Source organism: Corythoichthys intestinalis, chromosome 11, assembly GCF_030265065.1.
Source record: "Corythoichthys intestinalis isolate RoL2023-P3 chromosome 11, ASM3026506v1, whole genome shotgun sequence".
NCBI classification, from domain to species: domain Eukaryota; kingdom Metazoa; phylum Chordata; class Actinopteri; order Syngnathiformes; family Syngnathidae; genus Corythoichthys; species Corythoichthys intestinalis.
In genome coordinates, this window is record NC_080405.1 from 16,028,015 (window position 1) to 16,047,543 (window position 19,529).

General features: G+C 37.4%; 1 protein-coding gene across 8 annotated transcripts in view; it reads right to left on the minus strand.

Moving 5' to 3' along the window:
* diaph2 (diaphanous-related formin 2) overlaps positions 1-19,529 on the minus strand; it is a 647,336-nt gene that overhangs the window by 144,548 nt on the left and 483,259 nt on the right. The window lies entirely within an intron of this gene.

Consider the following 19,529-nt stretch of genomic DNA (forward strand, 5'->3'; position numbering starts at 1 on the left):
TGTTCCAACGTCACAGCATTACTGCGTATTGTAGCCAGCAACCTCTTACCATGCAAGGTGGCGCCTGTGTCAAGGTCAACAGAGACGGGGGCGTATAAATAAAATAAGAGAATCAGAAAAACCCAAACGTGTCATAACAATAACCCCTCCATCACACTTTGGACTCAATGGCATACTGAGCCAATAGCTACTGTGCTGTGCGAAAGAAAAGGCTGTTCTGCAGTCAGTGGTTTGACACACATGGCTGCAGCAGAAGTTGATTGGACTCATTGTTCTATTGTTTCTCTCAACAACAGAGGGGTCAGGTTGTTTTGAACCTGGCCGCTCACGCCGCACTGTGTAATTTACTGAACAGGCGCGCCACTTTTCTCCCGGTGAATGGCTATTGACAGCCAACATCAGTTAAGCATTATCGCAGCAGCCACCTGACCTCGGCTAGACTAGAGCCTGGACACTCAGGAGACTCAAAGGGTTTGGCTGCAAACAATACAGTAAAGTCTTTAACATCATCACTATGATGAGCAACTAGATTCAATGCAAGTAATGAGACAATAGTAGAATTGAGTACAACAAACAATCATTACTCAAATACAAGCTATGGACACAAAACCATTCACCTCTACATAAGCAGCTACATCTAGGTATAGTCGGGCTCAGATCAGTGTTGTTTTCGTCAACGCTAACTTTAATGAAAATATTTCGTTAACATTAATATTTCGAACGTACTAACATGCCTGTTTTTTTGGAATGTTGGAAGAAGCTGGAGTATCCACTGGGAGGATCAGGGCTGAGATTCAAAGCCAGAATCTGAGAACTGTGAGGCAGACTTGACAACCTCAAGGATACCCTGCTAGAAAAGTGTTTTTCAATTACAGGAAGGGAAGTATTATGTCTTAATATGTTTTAATATTTTGATAGACATTGAAACCTGAATCACACATTGGATGCATTGCATGGCAATTTATGACCCTTAAGAAATGTCATTTTGGACCCAAATGATAAGGGGTCACTGATGATTCACTCGCCTGACTTTCGTGCAGCTTAAGTTTAGTTAGCACTCAAATATTGTCTAACTGTGAGTGTAAAATTTGTTTGTTTCTATTTGTGGTTCACTGGTCTAGTTCACCTTTCGCACCAAGTCAGCTGAGCTCCAGCTACACACAACCTGAACGGAATCAGTGGTAAAGAAAATGGATTGATTAGGTGGATAACTACAATGTTGCACATACCCCGCCATGAGAACGGAGCATTGCATATCTGAATCAAAATATAATCAAATGATTCCTGACCCACTGCCGGATGCAAACAAATGTGAAAATTAAATATAAAATGTAGTTCTAATCTTATGGTAGCTTCACCTTTGGGCATAAAAGTGAAATTGTGGTCATTGTGCTATTGGAACTTTGAGCTTCTGCTACAAAGGAAAACTTTGTGGTGAGGAAAAAAAAATCCAGTATTAAGCTGAAATGTAAAATACATATAAATATACATACACACGGTATATTATCTGGCTTTTATCCTTTTTAGGATCATTAGCAAGCTTGCGCCTTCCCCAGCTGAAATGGGACAAGAGGCAGGGTAAACGCTAGATTAATTGTCCACCAATCGCATGGCCCATACACAAAAGAAAAACAAACATTGACATCGATGAGCAGTTTAGACATGCCTACTTACAACCAATGTTCCTACATTTGGAGAGGAACCACGAGTACCTTGAGAAAACCATGTCAGGGAGACAAAAACAACTCTGCACAGAGAGGTCTACAGTTAGAATCAGGCAATCCATTATATTTTGAGCCAGACTAGGATATTTTAAATAAACTATATACATTTTTAGGATGTCAATATTAGCTTTTTTCTTAGATGAAATAAATAAAGGTGAATAAATAAGTAAAAAACATTTTTTTTTTTTTTTTATAAATTGGTTGTTCTGAGTAATATAAAAAGTAGGAATGTACTATGTTTTGTTTTTTCATCGTATTGTACATTTTTGTTACTTATCTAAATAATTCACTTCGGGACTTCAGTATTCAACTACTATCTATGTTTCGTTTGAGTAAAGGAGTGATTTTTTGTGTTTGTTTTAAATAACTGATATAAATCATTCACTAGCATGCCTGTGTTCTATCTGCAGACTTACATGAGCCCCGTACGGTATGTTATCTTTGTGCATGTATAAAATAGGGAGTGCAGATATTCTGGATTAGCATCAGTGAGGTGCCTTAGCACAGAGTGGTACATTCTAAGTGAGTATAAACCACTCCTGCTTCTCCAGACATGATTTATCATCCCTGCTTCTATCAAGAACTTTTATTTCTTTCTTGGTAGATCTCCCTTAACCTTCACTTGAAAACTACAGAAAAAGCAAACTGACAGTAAAATGTAGCACTATCAAACTCATGCTAAAACAAGCACGAGTGTGCTACAGACTGTGATGAAGAGTGCACATGCCCTCTACTGGCTAATTTGTAACCTATAGCAACAGCTAGTCTGTAATTAAATAATCAGCCCTTATACAAAAAAGGAGGGTCGGGGGTCAGGGATTTCTACATAATGGCCCATGCTACACAGTTACCAAGTTTCTAGAAGATCACTTCACGAATGACAGATGAGTAAGACTTCAAATTTAAGTGTCCACAAGAAGAACAACAAGCTCAGGCATTGGCAGGCATTCGGCATATAAAAATAGGAAACAATGGCATTTGAATGAATAAAAAATGTACACAAGTGGCCCAAGCAGATACCCCTTGTCTTGTTTTAGAAAGCAGCCCATATTTTTGCTAGTGAATTAAATTTGATCTGTAAATGAACTTGACCTGAAAATACTGAACCTTTGTAGTGTATTGTTTTCGATTGAAGATTGACCCATTTTCAAGTTTGGGTATGTCAAAAGTACTGTTGATTTTTGCATACGAGATTTTGAAAACAGGTCAATTCTGACCCCAACACAATACCAGGGATAACCAGTACTCAGGGAATTTTCATGTATTCGTACAAGAAAATGTCATAACATGCAAGTTTTGAGTGGCCAGATAGCACTTCAAATACAAACAAACAAACAAACAAACAAACAAACAAACAAACAAACAGATCCCTAAATGCCATACCTACAAAAAGCTATATACTTAAGTAGAAACAATTTAGACTCGAACATGCCAAAGTACTCTACTACACACACACACACACATATATACAGTATATATATATATATATATATATATATATATATATATATATATATATATATATATACTGTATATCATTAACACACAATGCAACAACACATTTTAATTTTCATCACCATTGCAAAAACATTAGACAGCAAACCTACTATAATATTAACACATTTTAACAAGACAATCCACTTTGATTTCAACAAGTGCTTCCTGACTCCGTACAACACACGTGACTAAAATTTACTGTACATAATCTGGTGTGGAAAAACATAATAATAATAATAATTATCTTAAATTCTTTCCTTTTTCAAATTCATTTCAGGCACTTTCCTTTTGTAACTATATATTTTTTTGTTAACATAGTGTTCCATAAGTATAATATTTCATTATATTACATGTATAATTCAATGCCAATGGCTTTGACCATGTTCAGGTCACAAATGCAGCAACAATATTGAGGCAGTGGTTCGTTTTTGCAGCCTGTGGCCTCTGGCACTTTACATTTCTTCTTCTCGGAATGTTGACGACACACTTTTTACCCACACCATACACACACACGTACTTGCACACACACATTGTGGTATGCATCCCATGGGGGGTTGACTGGACTAAGGCTGCCTCGGCTTCTCTATTTCCACACCAAAGATATGTCATAGTGATGAGGCCTGACACACACACAAACACACACCCACCACATATACACACACTCACACACAAATTCACAATATAACTGAGCCTTCATTTCTTGCATAACTTCACATTAATGTCATATATATTTAATCAATATGGCATAAGTACGTTTTTTTGTATTCCTTATATTCAGCACAGCAAGCCTCACCAACGTATTGAAGATAATCCCCTAAAGGACCCATTGTTAAATAAATTCAAATGCCATGAATAATGTTACAAAAATTACAAGTCAGTAGGGAAACATATGGAAACCCTAACAATGGTCAGTAGGGAAATATATGGAAATCTTAACACATTTTTAACATTATGCTATAATTGCAGCATATTTTTCTGAACAACTCTTTTATTTGCCTTGTCCCTCCCTCCTACATTGACAAGTAAAGAAAATGCATGATTTTCTGACATTCTCTGGTAGTGGCTGCTACCATGTAATGGTATATAGTTGTTTCAGATGCTGCTTATCAGAAGGCAATGCTGGTCATGTTTTTGACAAAAAACAATACAGTTTGTTGATCTAAAAACAATGCAACTCTGGTAGATGTTGGTATCAACATGACGGTAGTTTTGCTCAGTCAGGCCATTGCTTGTTAAAAATTAAACATGTTCTGAGCCAAGATAGGTATATAAATCGGTAAAATGGGTCCTCCGTTGATAACCTTGTTTGGAAGGAATGAAACTTAAATTGGTTTTGTGAATTGAAATGTGGCACAGGGTTTTAACGTTCTATCAGAATAAAAATATCCAAAACAATTAATTTATGTCTGGAGGGATAAAAAAAAAAAATAAAAAAAGTATAACATGCATACAGTAATTTGCATTTTTTTGGCGTGACAACACAATCTCACAATTCACAAACCCATAAGTATTACATGTTCCCTCGATTTGAATGTAAATACCTTCAAGCTGAATATTTCAAGTCCCAATATTTATTGACCATACTGTCGCTGCATGCCCAAATTTATCAGTTTAATCCCTTACTTTGAACTAGAACAGTCATGTGCCACGAAGGTTGAGAGCGACCCCATTAGGATGCGATTAAAGCTGTTCATTGCATCAAAAATACATCCAAGTCCGATTTACTTTTTCAATTTCACGTACCGATATAGCTTCCTTTGGCAACGACCACCTGAGAGGAAACAAACTTCAGGGTTGAGTTACCTATATGAATTAGTGAGTTATTAAAAGTGCTGCTTAACAACTGTACAACGGGGGCCAGAAGCCTCCTAAATAAATCTCCTCCAACCCAGTTCCATTAATGTTTATTTAATGCTTTTCCTGTGTGCTCACTGGGCCCTCCATCCATCGCCCCACACTAAGCCTGCTTAGAGCATGGCTGCTCCCTTTAGCCTCACACCGACTGCCAAACAGCCCCTATGGGCCAAATTACATCGAGGCTGCCCACTGGCGAAGCACAGTCGAGTGACACAAGTGCATGTAAGACGTATGAAGGGACGAGGAGAAATTCCAGGTGACTCAAGCAGCAGTGGTGATTTAAGATAAAGGAAGACAAAGAGAGCCATTTCATTAATACTGTGCTGTTAGCCTCACATTGATGCAGATGGGATTTGCCATGTGCGAGTGTGTGTGGTCATACAAGGAGAGCGAGGTCTGTAGGGCAGGCAGGAAAGAGGCTGACAGCGTCCAGCGTTGGGAGCACAACATCGACACTGGAGCTGTCACAGGGTATTAGGCAAACAGCCACATTCCGGAATTTGGTATGTGACCTGGTGATGAAGTGAACGGAAAGAGGAGGGTGGTGTCCCCATTGCTGCATGCACTATAATTCCTGCTTAAAGGCTACACAGCCAAGTTTTGTATGCAAATAACTATCAGTGAGTGTGACAGTTAATGTACAATCTTCCTCCCAGTTTTTTTTTTTTTTTTTTTTGGGGGGGGGGGATTAATTAATACATGTGATGCAATTTTAACAGTAATACATACTGTTAACATGATTATATACTATATGTGGGTTTTGTTTAATTTAAAAAAATAACATGAAATTATCATTTACGTAAATTACAAATACAAATTCGACGTATATTATACCAACAGAAACTAATTTTAATAATCGAAACACATGACAAGTTTTAAGGGTGAGTACATTTTCAGTGTAATGCAACTTCGAGGACATAGCTCACAATCAGAAAAAAAAAGTCCAGTTTGAACATATGAGTAATGCGTTTTGCAGGATTTTCTCACAAGAACACAACCCCGATCAGATGTTATGTACGGCAACTAGATATGTTTTTAATTATAAACATTTAATTGGACTCGATTACAAAACAATTTAACTGTGGCAATCTTATTCCATTGCAGGCTTTTAACTACTAATTACTTGCAATGTTTGTGTTTAAAATATTAGTAGAGCATTCAGTTTGAACATGTCAGTAATCTGTATTTCTGTTTTATGCTGCTGATACAATGACACAATAATTGAAATCAAGCATGTAGGCTAGACATAATTTAATCTGTTCAAAACATGAATGCCTCAGTGAGACAATAGTCTGCAAATTGCTGGACTTTCTCCAAAGTCATCACAGCAACTTGGATGGCAATCAACCAGAGAGATACTCCCGTTTGGCCACCCATCTGCACATAATACACACAGTGTTAGATTAGAGAGGGTGCCAACAGGGTGGTGGTGATTAGTTGAAGCCACCCTCTTCATGGGTTGTAATTAATGCAGAGCATCAGTGTACTCTGTGGTTTGGTCACTCAAATAATCGGTCTTTTAGTTACCTTAATGCATTCATTGATACCCTAGTAAAAAATTGAGCAACACTTTTGAATGGGTATTTTCTTGCTCGAGGGTGGAAGAAAATGTCTCAAGTAGAAACAAAATTGTTTTTAGCTTTTTGTAATCACTTCACAAACAGTATATAAGTGATCTAGTCTCTAAAGCATTGTTTTACCTTATTGTAATCACTTCACATACATTATACAGGTATACAGTGAGTGATCTAGTCTCTACAGCAAAACTTTCTAAAACATTTAATTACACATTCAAGAACATAATCAATATTAGTATTATCAGGGTTGTCCCAATCCAATCACACCATTTTCAGAGGATTGGAATTGGGTGAAAAGGATCGGGTTTTTAATAAAAAAAAATATATATATATTTATGCTTTCTGCTTCATGCTCGTATAGCGCCACAGCCTCTCACGATCCCTCCTGCTAAGCAGAGCGGCCAAACTGTTAGCTTGCATTTGGTACTTAAAATTAACAATCATTGACAGGTTTGTAGCTTTGATCTTGCCAGAGAAGCTTGGTAGCTCTACGATCAAAGGCATAAATGTGTCAATCATCATTAAGTGTGCTGTGGCATCTCATTGTGTGAGTTCTCAGCTGAGTGATCGTCAAAGCGTGAGTAGTTTTGATTTGGCTCACTCAATGATGTATTTAATATAGACAAACATGTTTCTACGTTATTCTTGTTTAAAATTAATTCACATTATGAAGGCGACATGGAGGGTGGGACAGTAACATGTTTGGAACTTTTTTATTTATTTTTTTTCTCAGTATCGGCAGATTTTCAAAATCAGGTGACTTGGGTGCAAACATATATGATATGATCGGGACATCCCTAATTGTTCTTCTTATTTTTAAGTAAACGTGTAATCTTTATGCACCAGTCTTACACATTCAAAATGTTTGAAATCCCTGCTCTGGAGTTCACCCATCTACCATCATATTTAAAGTTTAAACTGATAAGTTTGATTGTTTTTAGAAAATAAGTATTAAGATTTGAATTAATGAGCCGGGACCGGTGGTCAAAAACACTGAGAACATTGAGGAATGACCATCAAGCACATGTTTGGAACATCACACAGGTGGCTAGGGTAACTGGGAAAAGGTGGGTGCCATGACTGGGTATAGAAGGAACTTCCCTGAATTGCTCAGTCATTAACAAGCAAAGATGGGGAAAGGTTCACCTCTTTGTGAACAAGTGTGTGAGAAAATAATCAGTTTAGCACAATGTTCCTCATGTACAAGTGCATTGTATTTAGGGATGGTATCATTTATTATGGTCCATAATATCATCACAAGATTCAAGGAATCTGAAGAATTCATGCCATGTAAGTCAAGGCTTAAAACAAGCATCAAATGCCCATGACCTTCGATCCATCAAGCAGCACTGCATTAAAAGCAAACATTTTATGTTAAAATTTGCTTTGTCCCTCAAAATCTGGCCAGGGTATCAATGCATTTGGGCTTTACCGTCTCCGTATATGTTGGTGCATTCACTTTGATAGACAAGTTTATCTCAAACACATTCATATTAAATTGAAACGGGAGACCTTGATCGACTTTTACTATCTTTTGTTTCTGTCTCCAACTGCAAAACCGAAAGCCACTTTCACAGTGTGCTCGTCAATGTATTCTGCAGCCTGAAATATTCATACCAATTGAGAGGAAGGTCGCCTTTGCTTTAACATTCAAAGCTTCTCGCTACAATGCCTGGTCACTGTTGGAACAATTCGATAATGACTACATGTGATAAAATGAGAGATAGTTTATCAATTAGATATGAAGGGATTACAACAATGGTAGTGACCAGTTGAGTTGCAAATCAAAAGACAAGAAAATGCGAAAAAAGGCTGAGTATAATGAACTTACACTTGAGACTCAAACACACACACACACACGTGCATGCCCACACACAAACATTTACTATAAAATACTAATATTCCATGCATGACTTGGTCCAAATTGTGATACATCTCACACATTAACGCTCCTGGTCTGTGTCTTCCCATGTCATCTCAACATACCGACACATGCAAGAGTGTCAATATGTATGTTTACAAATCTGAGACTTGTCAAATCTTAAAAAGGTCAAGTCTCTTGTTTCCACCGACGCTGATTTATACGATAAGCATCAATCCCCACCATGCATGTCAGGCATGTGCCCTCCAAGTGACAAGCACTCACGCACCACGTGTGTAATTTAACATGCATGCCTGCTAATCTTATAAACCACATTTCAAAACCTAAAGGGAATTCCGATTGTGTTATTTACAATAGACGCATGTAAAGCACTGACACCAATTGTCACATTTTACACTAACAGCCTTGTTTACCCAAATGAGAGAAACATGTAAATGCTTGCTCATCACGATCCCCAGAAAGTGGCATGATGTATTAATTTGAATTTAGTTAAAAGGTGCTACACAATAACAAAATCACTTAGATGATACAAAACTTTATAATGAGGAGAGTGGTGCCTGTGTTGTTGCCATGGCTACCACAGATCACCCACCCCATTGGTCTATAACATCACTTTCATAATAAAAACATTTTAATGGGTAACCACTATGACCAATAACTGCTGCACTAGAACAACATCTTTAATGTCTCAATTCATATTTCTCGGGTTCATATCTTCAGTTTTAAAGTCTTTTTTATTGTACATTCATTCCACTTATTCACTTTATTCCCAATTTGTGTAACCTGTAACCAGCTGTGTTTTCATATTAGCCTTATTGTAGTTTTGTTTTATGTGGTGGACTTTATGGCAAAGTTTTGAATCTCATTGTACTCTTTGTAATGACACTAAAATCTATCTATCTATCTATCTATCTATCTATAGTGGGGAGAACAAGTATTTGATACACTGCCAATGGGTTTTCCCATTGGCAGTGTATCAAATACTTGTTCTCCCCACTGTATCTATCTATCTATCTATCTATCTATCTATCTATCTATCTATCTATCTATCTATCTATCTATCTATCTATCTATCTATCTATCTATCTATCTATCTATCTATCTATCTATCTATCTATCTATTAGCTTATTTTAAAGTATCCAGCAATAGTGACTAATGTTTTCTTCGAACAAAGCCGTGAGCGTGATGATAGAAACAAGATGGCAATATAAAGTGAGACAGACACTGAGAATATAGAAAGTCTATTGATCATGTTCCGTAGTAAGACCATTGGCCCAGCAGTGCAGCTCCATTCAATAGTTCTATCAATACCACAGCATACACTCATTGGGCAAGTCAGCCTGCACCATTTGGCCTTTGCTAAGTATGAGTGAATATGCATTTGCATTGGTGTGTGTGTGTGTGTGTGTGTCTGTGTGTGGAGGTGGGGGGAAAACAATGTAGGTAATATGTTTCAAATCCTAAAGCTAATGAATCCCATTATGAGACCACTTGCAGGACATTTCTCGTTCCAGCTTAATGAAGTGTCCTAAGCGTATCCTGAGAATTAAAGATGAGATCTAACACGGTTTTTAAGCATTCGCGCAACATTGATAACATTATCAATCGACACACTGGCATGTGAAATGAGCTGGTGGGCATTTCTAAACAAACTTTGGCCTATTAGGAGTGAAAAAAAAAAAAAAAAAGTGCAGCCTCAGGAAAAAAGCAGATGTATTTTCATATCCGTGGAGCTCAATGAACAATGGCCTGGACGTGCACTTAGTTTTCATAATTGTCAGAAAGAGAGAAACACATTATAGGGAAATTCAAACAATAAGTGATGATGGCTAAGTAATTAGACTTATTGTACAGAGGGGATACCCTCCTCCTTTATTAGATTACACTGATGTCGGCAGCAGACAAAGATTAAGCACAGGAGGCGGAGATGAGTGGGGAAAGGAATATTGGAGCCGTCTCCATTGGCAACACGCAGGCACCGAGGCTATTTTTAGCCAATTAATTTAAGGCTCTAAATAATTAACTGATAATTATCTGGCAATCAGGAGTGAGATAAAGCGATCACCCTGGGATTTTTTTTCCCCCTCTCCTCTCCTTTTTTTTTTTTTTTCTTTTTTCTTTTTTTTTTTCCTTCTTTTCTTTCGTTCTGTGGTGTGTCTCAGCAGTTTGACAGAGGCCACTGTCACTAAGTCAGCTGTCTAGGATAAAAGAGATTGAATTTGAATGGATTTTGTCAATGATGGGTACCTAATGAGTGACAGAAAACTGGCATTTGGAATGTGAAAAAATCCATGTGTGACAGCCAACTTCATACTGACACATACACTCTCAACTAATACATATGTAAATATAGATATTATACTTGGAAATGATTGCGCTACAATCTTGAAGGAAGCCCAATAATAGCACAGAGTAAGTGTTTCTCCTCCAACGTCAAACTACACTTGAACGAAGCGCAACGAGGCTTTAGTAAGATACACTAAACCACTGCATATGAGTGTATTCTAGATTGTATTGTACAACCAGTCAACACGTTATCACAACAGTGAAATCGATAGAAAAAAAAGAAGAAAAAAAAAGAAAAAAAACTATGCACTTAGGTTAACACATATTTAAATCCATCAAAAGTTAACATATGTGCATGCATTTCAGTGTTACAAATTCATAATAAGGCCAAGAACAGAATTCCTCTAAATGTGGAACCGTTGCAGCATGGCAGCCCAATCAAATACACAAGAATGATAATCAATGTGCTTGATTCCACCCAAAATATTCAGATACATAAGATGGTAAACCTTTACAATAAGGGTCTCTTAATTAACATTAGTTAAGCCATTTTTAGACAATAACTAATGTTGAAGTAACAAAATCTCTTATCTAACATTAGTTAATATATGATATAACATTAGTTAATGCATAACCAGTCAGTAACTACACAAATGTCTATGTACCTTTTCAAATTGGATTTAATGCTACACTTAACATGAATTCACATATACATTAGTGCATTAATACACAGTTATTAATGTATACTGGTCCGAGTAAGTGAACATATTCTTCCAAATTGGGAAACATTGCTCTGTGAGTCATTGGGTGCTGCGAATAACTTTAAGTACGGTATTATTTAACGTTAATTACCTAATATTAGTCTTAAATGTTAAAATATGTGTACCGGTGCCTCACAAGTAGTTAACTACTTAAACATAGTTAATTAGTACATAGTTACTACTGATAACTGTTTGGACCCTTAATGTAAAGTGTAGCACATGTGTCCCTTAACTAAGAAATTATAAATGCTTTAAAAGTGCTTCCCCTTTACAATTACCGAATGTTTTTTGGACCCTTATTGTAAAATGGACCACATGTTATCCTTGGGAAGCAGATAAGCTGAACCATTAATCGTTCAAATGAATGAATTTGAAGCAATCACAACCAAAGACTCATGTTCCATGCAAAAACTGCACTTTGGTGCTTAACAATGATTTACTGTCTGGTGATGCAAATCTGCTGGCACAAGACAGCCAGTACTGGAGGGGTCTAGCTCACCTGGTCAGCTCTATGCAATGGGAAGGGAAACCAGCCCCAACGCTAGAGCCGTGATGATGATGGATTATATGAATTATTATAATACTTAAAATTTAGTTATTGTCTAAAAATGCATTAACTACTGTTAATTAAGGGACTCTTATTGTAAAGTGTTTCCCATAAGACCACTTTTTGACAGATAACGCAGAAAAAAAAAAAAAAAAAAAAAAAAAACATCAATTATGCGCAACACAGCAGGAGCAGCAGCATAAATTATTTGCGGCTCCAGAATATGTGGTTGATTTTCAAAATAAAGTCAATAAATTGAACTGAACTGAACTTCAGGTGATAAAAGTGGGATCAGGGTTGAACTCAAGAGTTAAATGTATTTTAGTAGTGAAAGGAAAGGACCTTTTCAGGATCCTCCACAATGCTATCTTCACGGTTATATTTATGTCGTCCACATCTGCAAACCAATTAGCCCCTTTTAGCTTCAAAAAAGTGAAAATATCAGAGGGAACCAAGTCGTGTGCATAAATAGTTTACTCTGATACAGCGATGCCCTGTTAGATGAACTGTTGGATTTTCAAGCCATTGTGAGCAGCCACAAGTTGACTGCCACTACTCTCACTTCTTCTTGCTCAATGAAGGAAGAAGAGACTGGTGGAAGTGCTGCTGGATCGTATTGCAAATCTTAAAAGGGAAAACCTCCTTGTTAGCAGTTTGAAATAAATCATTTACAACACCGAAAGGTTGAAGTTTTATGACACACCTCATTCATACAAAATGAGTCCCAAAAAGTGCCAAATGACAAACAATGGGCTTATGATGACAATATCCAGGGTAGGAGGTTCCATCAGAATAGCAAGGGAAAAAAAACAAAAAAACAAAAAAAAAATTAAGTCACCAGGCACCAGCTCACCCGTAACACTTATGAGGACAAGCATTACAGAAAATGGAAATATTATTTGCCTTGACAGGTTGAAAGATGTACTGATTGCTATGCTGTTATGAAATACTATTGATTCCTCATTAATCGTTGTTAATCGGGACTAGAACCAACCGCATAAAGTGAAATACCGCAAAGTAGTGTCACCCCACAATGTTTATCATACATTTTTTTTTGTGTGTGTATATAATATCAATAAATGTATCTAAAACCCAATAAATGGATGTTAACATGAGCACATTAAAGAATAGTTTGAAACATGTAAAAGGATGTATAAAAAAATATTAATATGTACTGTACATTCATTCTATTTCGGTCTCTCATATGATACGTGTTTGTGTGTATACGTGTACATACATTACATACAGTACATAGACGTAAATAAAGTGTAAATAAATATTTGTTTATTTATCTCTTACTCTTATTTTTATAGCAAGGTAATTATACAAAAGTTGAGCCACAAGGTAAAGAGGGGTCACTGCACTATGTCAATTCTCAAGTAAAATTCCCAGAATTTTTTTTTTTTTTTACCTACTCCTTGTTCACTGTATCTACATTTAATGTTGCTCAACCTATTGTTTCCTCCACCCTCCAAGTAGTACTGAACAAGCAAAATTAGTATTTTTCAGCCTTGATTTCGTTTTTATTTTTGCATGAAATCCTGCCCAATTCTGATAAAAGACAGTGCTCTTTTTGTCTGACTTCCCAGCGTCCTTCCTTCCTTGGACTGTATAGTATTTCAGTCTCTTTCTCACAATCTCTTCCTCGCTCCTCCTACTATTATTGACCCATGCTCTACGGTTGTGACACTGCCATTTGTTATAAGTGTAACCATTTGTCAAAAGAAGAAAGGAAAACTGTCAATCTGGCAGTCTTTCAGTCCCATTGCTTCCTTTCCTTAACTTTTATACATGTATGAATGCACTGTCCATTGCGACTAAAATTTCTAACTAAATCTAATGAGATTTTGACTCCTCCCGCCAAAAAAACAACAACGACATGTCTACACATAGCTGACACAATTCTAGTTTGCTAGTAAGTTGTACATGTGGACATATTTCTCTTTTTTAGGATCTTTGCACATAGACATTTAGTTTGACCGCACATTGTGGTATGGTGCAAGCTCAGGTTGACAGGCCTACCTGGCATTCCCACTGAGCAACCTTTTATAAAATCAATGCCACCACTAAACACAACCCCCCCATGGAGCGGCGCCTTGTTACAGCCCTTCTTCTCCTTCCACAAGAGGATAGAGAACACAGACAAACCCGTGAATTACAGCCTCTCCAGATGCCCACCTCTCTCATCTGCCCCAACCTGTCTTCTCATATAAAAGAAGAGACAGCAGTACTGTCAGTGATAAAGAAAAAAAATCCACATTTAAACTGGGCATTCTGCTGCCAATTACAGTCACAATCTCATGGACAGAAACATGGCACTGTATGGGAAAATCATTGTTATTTGCTTGATGGGTCAATGTCTGTTATGCCAAAGTGTTTTGTTGGCTTTGTATACAGACCAAAATGCCATCTTAACAATAACTGGACCACTGAAAACAACATTATTTTTAGCTAAAATGCATCTCCTCATTTTTCTTCGTAGAGTCCAAACGTGTAATGACCAATGATCAATTGTTTTACTCATACATTTATTCATTTAGCAATTTTGTTGCTTTACTTTTCAATAACACATTTGTGGAAAAAGACTCTGCTAAATGGGTTATGCCATTTTATGTAGGTGGAAAGGGCAGGGATTCGTGATCAAGAATTCCTTTTCTTCACTGAACACAATACAGGTTAATTTATTTGATAAAAGTCAGGCTTGTTGTTGTTGGTGGATGGTGGAAGTGAACAGGAGACAAGGTAAAGATTAAAATGGTCAAATTGGCCATTACATTGCAAATGTGTACATCTAGTGGACAATAGTGCACTAATAGGAGGGTGAAACAAACATGGCTCAAACCATGGCAACAGCATGCCATGGGAAAAGGTTACAATTATTTATTTCAAAATGACATTCATATACATTAATCAGTAATTATCTTTGCCCTTAATATAATTCATTCACCTATTGCTCATTTTTTCCCAATCATAAACCTGTTTGAAAGGCATTCAATCACTCTGATGTTTCTGTTCATGAATACGTCCAGAGGTGAAGGTATAAACCCATGTCTGAAACCTGTTGGTATTAATAACATCCAAAATCAATAAAGTGTCCAAGACAGTGAGACGGTCCCTGAAAGGACTCCACTCCACAATAAAAATCCCTTCATAAAGTTAATAATTATGGCTATTGTAGTGATTGTACATTAGTTAATAAATACTTGACAAACTAGTAAGAGCAATTGGATTTAAAAAATGTTGTTCTATTACTATGCTTTAATTGATGCATATGAAGTGACCATCACCTTTTTGTAAACAAAATTAAATTTCCACTATTAAGATATGATAAAGGGATAGGAATTCACTGTTTCTACTTAGTATTTTTCCATCTTGTATAGATGGGCAGGGATTTTCCACAAGCCTGACTGACAGAGTGCCTTTATGGGGTTACTTTGTGGGCTGACACTAGCCTGCCTATTTGGGTAGGTGTTATAAAACAGTGTTTGATTGAGGCCTGCTTTTAATTGTTCATTTATGATTCATGCATTTAGCTTAGGTATAATTGTTTTCTTTTTGCTCGTGAATTGTGTGTCGGCATCTTCTCTTCATTTAAGACTATTTTAAAAACCTGTGAAAAAAAGGAATTTGACTCCTGCTATCTTCACCTCAACTTTCCTTCTCTTCAAATTTCATATTAGACTTCAGTGCGGAACATTCCGGTTATGCACAGTCATACAGTACTTCATTTTATGTACAGTAGTGCTACTTTTTGTATGTCTTAACCAAAGGTGGGGAGAGTAGTCACAAATTTTACCCAAGTAAAGCCTGAGTTATGCTTCTGCATTGCAGTTACGGCGAAGCTACTATGGCGTCAATGAGCATTCAATAGTTCTGAGGCAAGGGAACACGTTGCTCTGCAATTTTTCGCCAAGCCACTAGAGGTGTGGCGTTGTGTACAGTTTGGGAGGACTCTTCTCCACTTCCTCTAGTTTTCTTCCGGTTACACAATAATGCCAACTGAGATAAAACGCTTACATGTGGAACTTCAGCTCATCAACATTGAACAACAAATGTTGATCATACTGTAATGTCCGTAACTAAGCGTGGGTCCTTTAAGAGGAGATCAGACAGGGGAGCGGTGACGTAGCGGGAAGCAATTGGAAAGAACGGGAGAAAACGAAAGTTATTGGTCACATGTTGCAGCAGCCCGCTATTATTTTGTTATTTACTGTATTTGTTATTTATTTTATTATTACCACATCAACTCATCTCCTTCTTCCCCCATCCGTTATTATAGAAGCACCAAGGCACTCTCAATCAGTGTTGATATATAAGGTGCGTGTACTGTTGTTGAAAATTAAACATCTAAACAACTCTTCTGACAACAAACCCGTGCTTTATTCTTCATATACTTGAAGTGTGAAATGTAAATAAGTCATAGACTCACAGCAATATGAAGTCATAAAAAGCTGACAGTTTTCGGACGACTGTGTCAGCGCTTCGGGTGGCCATTTGCTTCCGAACACACACATACTTGTCTTGGTTGTTCTTCCATTTTTTCATGCAATCGCTGACCTTGCCATTTGGCAACCTTTATAATGTTTTGATGAGACATTGCAGAAGTTGTCGCACTTGCTCTTCGACGATACTCTCGTCGGCTTGGTCCATTTTTGCGTGTAGCAAAACAAGGTTTGAAGATGGAAGTGATTTCGCGCTGAACCGGAAACAACTGTCCGACCGGACCAATCACAGTCCATTTGCGCCACATCACCATGTGTTGATGTGTCGAACAGTCAGAAAATTGTGGAGATGCACGTCAGGCTACAGCGAAGGGTCGTAAATCGGGTCTGCCTTTGCGGCGTAGGTCTGCCGCAGAAGCATAACTCAGCCTTAAGAGTAGTGTTACTTTAAAATATTATTACTCAAGTAAAAGTAAGTATACACATTCATCCAAAAAATGTACTCAATTAAAAAAAGTATTTGGTGAAAAGAATACTCAAGTCATGAGTAATATTTTGGGCAACTGATTACATTTTTGTTTTATTTATTTATTTATTTATTTTTAAATGGTCTTTTTTTTCTCAACACAAAGTTATCTATATAAAGTGTTGTTATAACTATACTGTACAATAACCTATTGTATAACCACAAAGCAAAAGAAATACAAAATAAAGGGGGAAAAAAAAAAAAATCATTGAATTCTGCCGAGAGAAAAACAAAACGACAAAAATGAAGCATTATTCATCCAAAGAGCATGAGTGCCCTCTAGTGGAGAAAATAGTTCCTAATTTGAATTGTGAATAGTTCCTTCATATTTACTATTATGCAATTAAAATGATCATATCTCCGGTTTTCCGTGGTCAATCAGTGCCAAAAAAAAAAAAAACTAGGAGAGAGGTTTAAATCCTCACTTTCGAGTCATGTTAAGGGCAGCGCTCTATGTCAAATACTTTTTTTTTTTTTTTTTTTTTTTAACGGTGCTTTAAGGACGCCACGTGAGGGCTGGCGACAGTGGCGTCATCATAGAACGGCAAGCTTGCGTCTGATTGGTATAATGGCACAGCTACTCTTGGCATCCCTTGCAGAAAAAAAAAAAATGTAGAATAAAGAGGATAAATGTAACGACTCTTATGTAGCCCATTTTCTTCACAAATCTACTCAAGTAAGAGCAAAAATTATGGCTTAGTAAAACTACTCTTATAAGTCTTTTTTTTTTTCAAAAAGTTACCCAAGTAAATGTAACGGTGTACATGTAACGCGTTACTACCCACCTCTGGTCTAAACAGTGTAAATTCAAAGTAAAGTCAAGAACATACTATAAACCAGGGGTCCCCAAACTACGGCCCGCGGGCCGAATACGGCCCGCAGCCACATTTGGTCCGGCCCCCTGAACCAAAAAAAAAAAATTGTAAAAAAAAAAAAAAAAAAAATTTTTTTTTTTTTTTTTTTTTCAATAGAGTTATTCATGTCCTGGCTTTTTTCTGTGAAGAACTGAGCAATGGTTATTTGGTTATTATCTATTTAATTAATACAGTATTATTATATTATACAGTGGTACCTCTACATACGAAGTTAATCCGTTCCAGGAGCTTGTTTGTAAGTCGAAATGGTCGTATGTCGAGCAGGATTTTCCCATAGGAATACATTATAATTCCATTAATTCGTTCCACAGCCCAAAAACCTGCACTAAATCCTTAAAAAATACTGCTGGTACTATTACAAATGGCAATTACATGTAGCAAAACAAATAAATAATAAATAAAAATCGGATTAATAATATTATAATAATGATAATTCCTGTAATAGTGTAACGAAACGGGTTCTAATAAGGCGGACATTTTTTTCTGTACCTGAAGGCACCGCGGCGCTGACGTGACAAAGAGGGAGGGGAGCGGGTGAAAGTTTACTTTCGCTTTCAATGCTTTCTTGAGAACATCGTCAATTGCGGCAGACAGCAGGCGTTTTGTGTTGAATAAGTTGTGAAAGAAATGATGAAAACGTGGCGAAGCTGGCGATTTCTCTGGAGATGTTACCACAATAAGAATTGTCAGCTTAACTTATAAAGACTGGCGAACGATGGTCGGAGGAGGACCGTGGAGATGTATTGTTGAGCCATTTCACGGATGCCCACCCTACGCTCATATTTTTCTGTCATTTGCATCTTCATTTAGAAGGTAAGCGTCAACTTTTTCCTTGTTTCACCACCTGTACCAACCTTTTCTGAAACCTGTGTTGATTTGTCACACAAGAAAATCCGCCGTGCATTCGTCTGCGGTGCTGCCATTGTCGTCGTATTTCGAGCATGTCATCGGATGTAGAAACAAATGGCGAGTCAAATTTTACGTCGGATGTCGAAAAGTTCGTGTGTCGAAGCGATCGTATGTAGAGGTACCACTGTATTATATTACATGATATTATATTATATTATATTATATTCAGGGGTGCACATAAGTGGTCCGCACATGCGTACTGGACGTAGACAAACGCGCTGGCCCTCAACGGCTTCCATACGCTTTTGCGTACCGATGGCTGACCACTCTATTTGCGGCGGACACGAGAAAATAACTTCTCAAAATGTCGATGAGGCAGGCCACACTGAGTAATTACTTCCGTGTTCCCCCACCCCCGTCAAAAGACAGACAGACGACAGAGACGTCACCGGAGCTACCGAAAAAAAGGACTTTTGCTGAAAAGTGGCTACAGGAGGTACCATGGCTAGAAGCGAATGATGCTCGCACGGAAATGCGGTACAAAATGTGCCGTGAGAATCCCAATGTCGCCGATTAGAGCAACGCATTTTATGTAGGGTCAAATAATTTCAGCCATCCAAACTTTGAAAAGCACGAAAAAAACAGAGAGCATGTGGCAATTAAGCAAACTATCGATGTCAAACAGGACCCCACTCGCCCTATGGA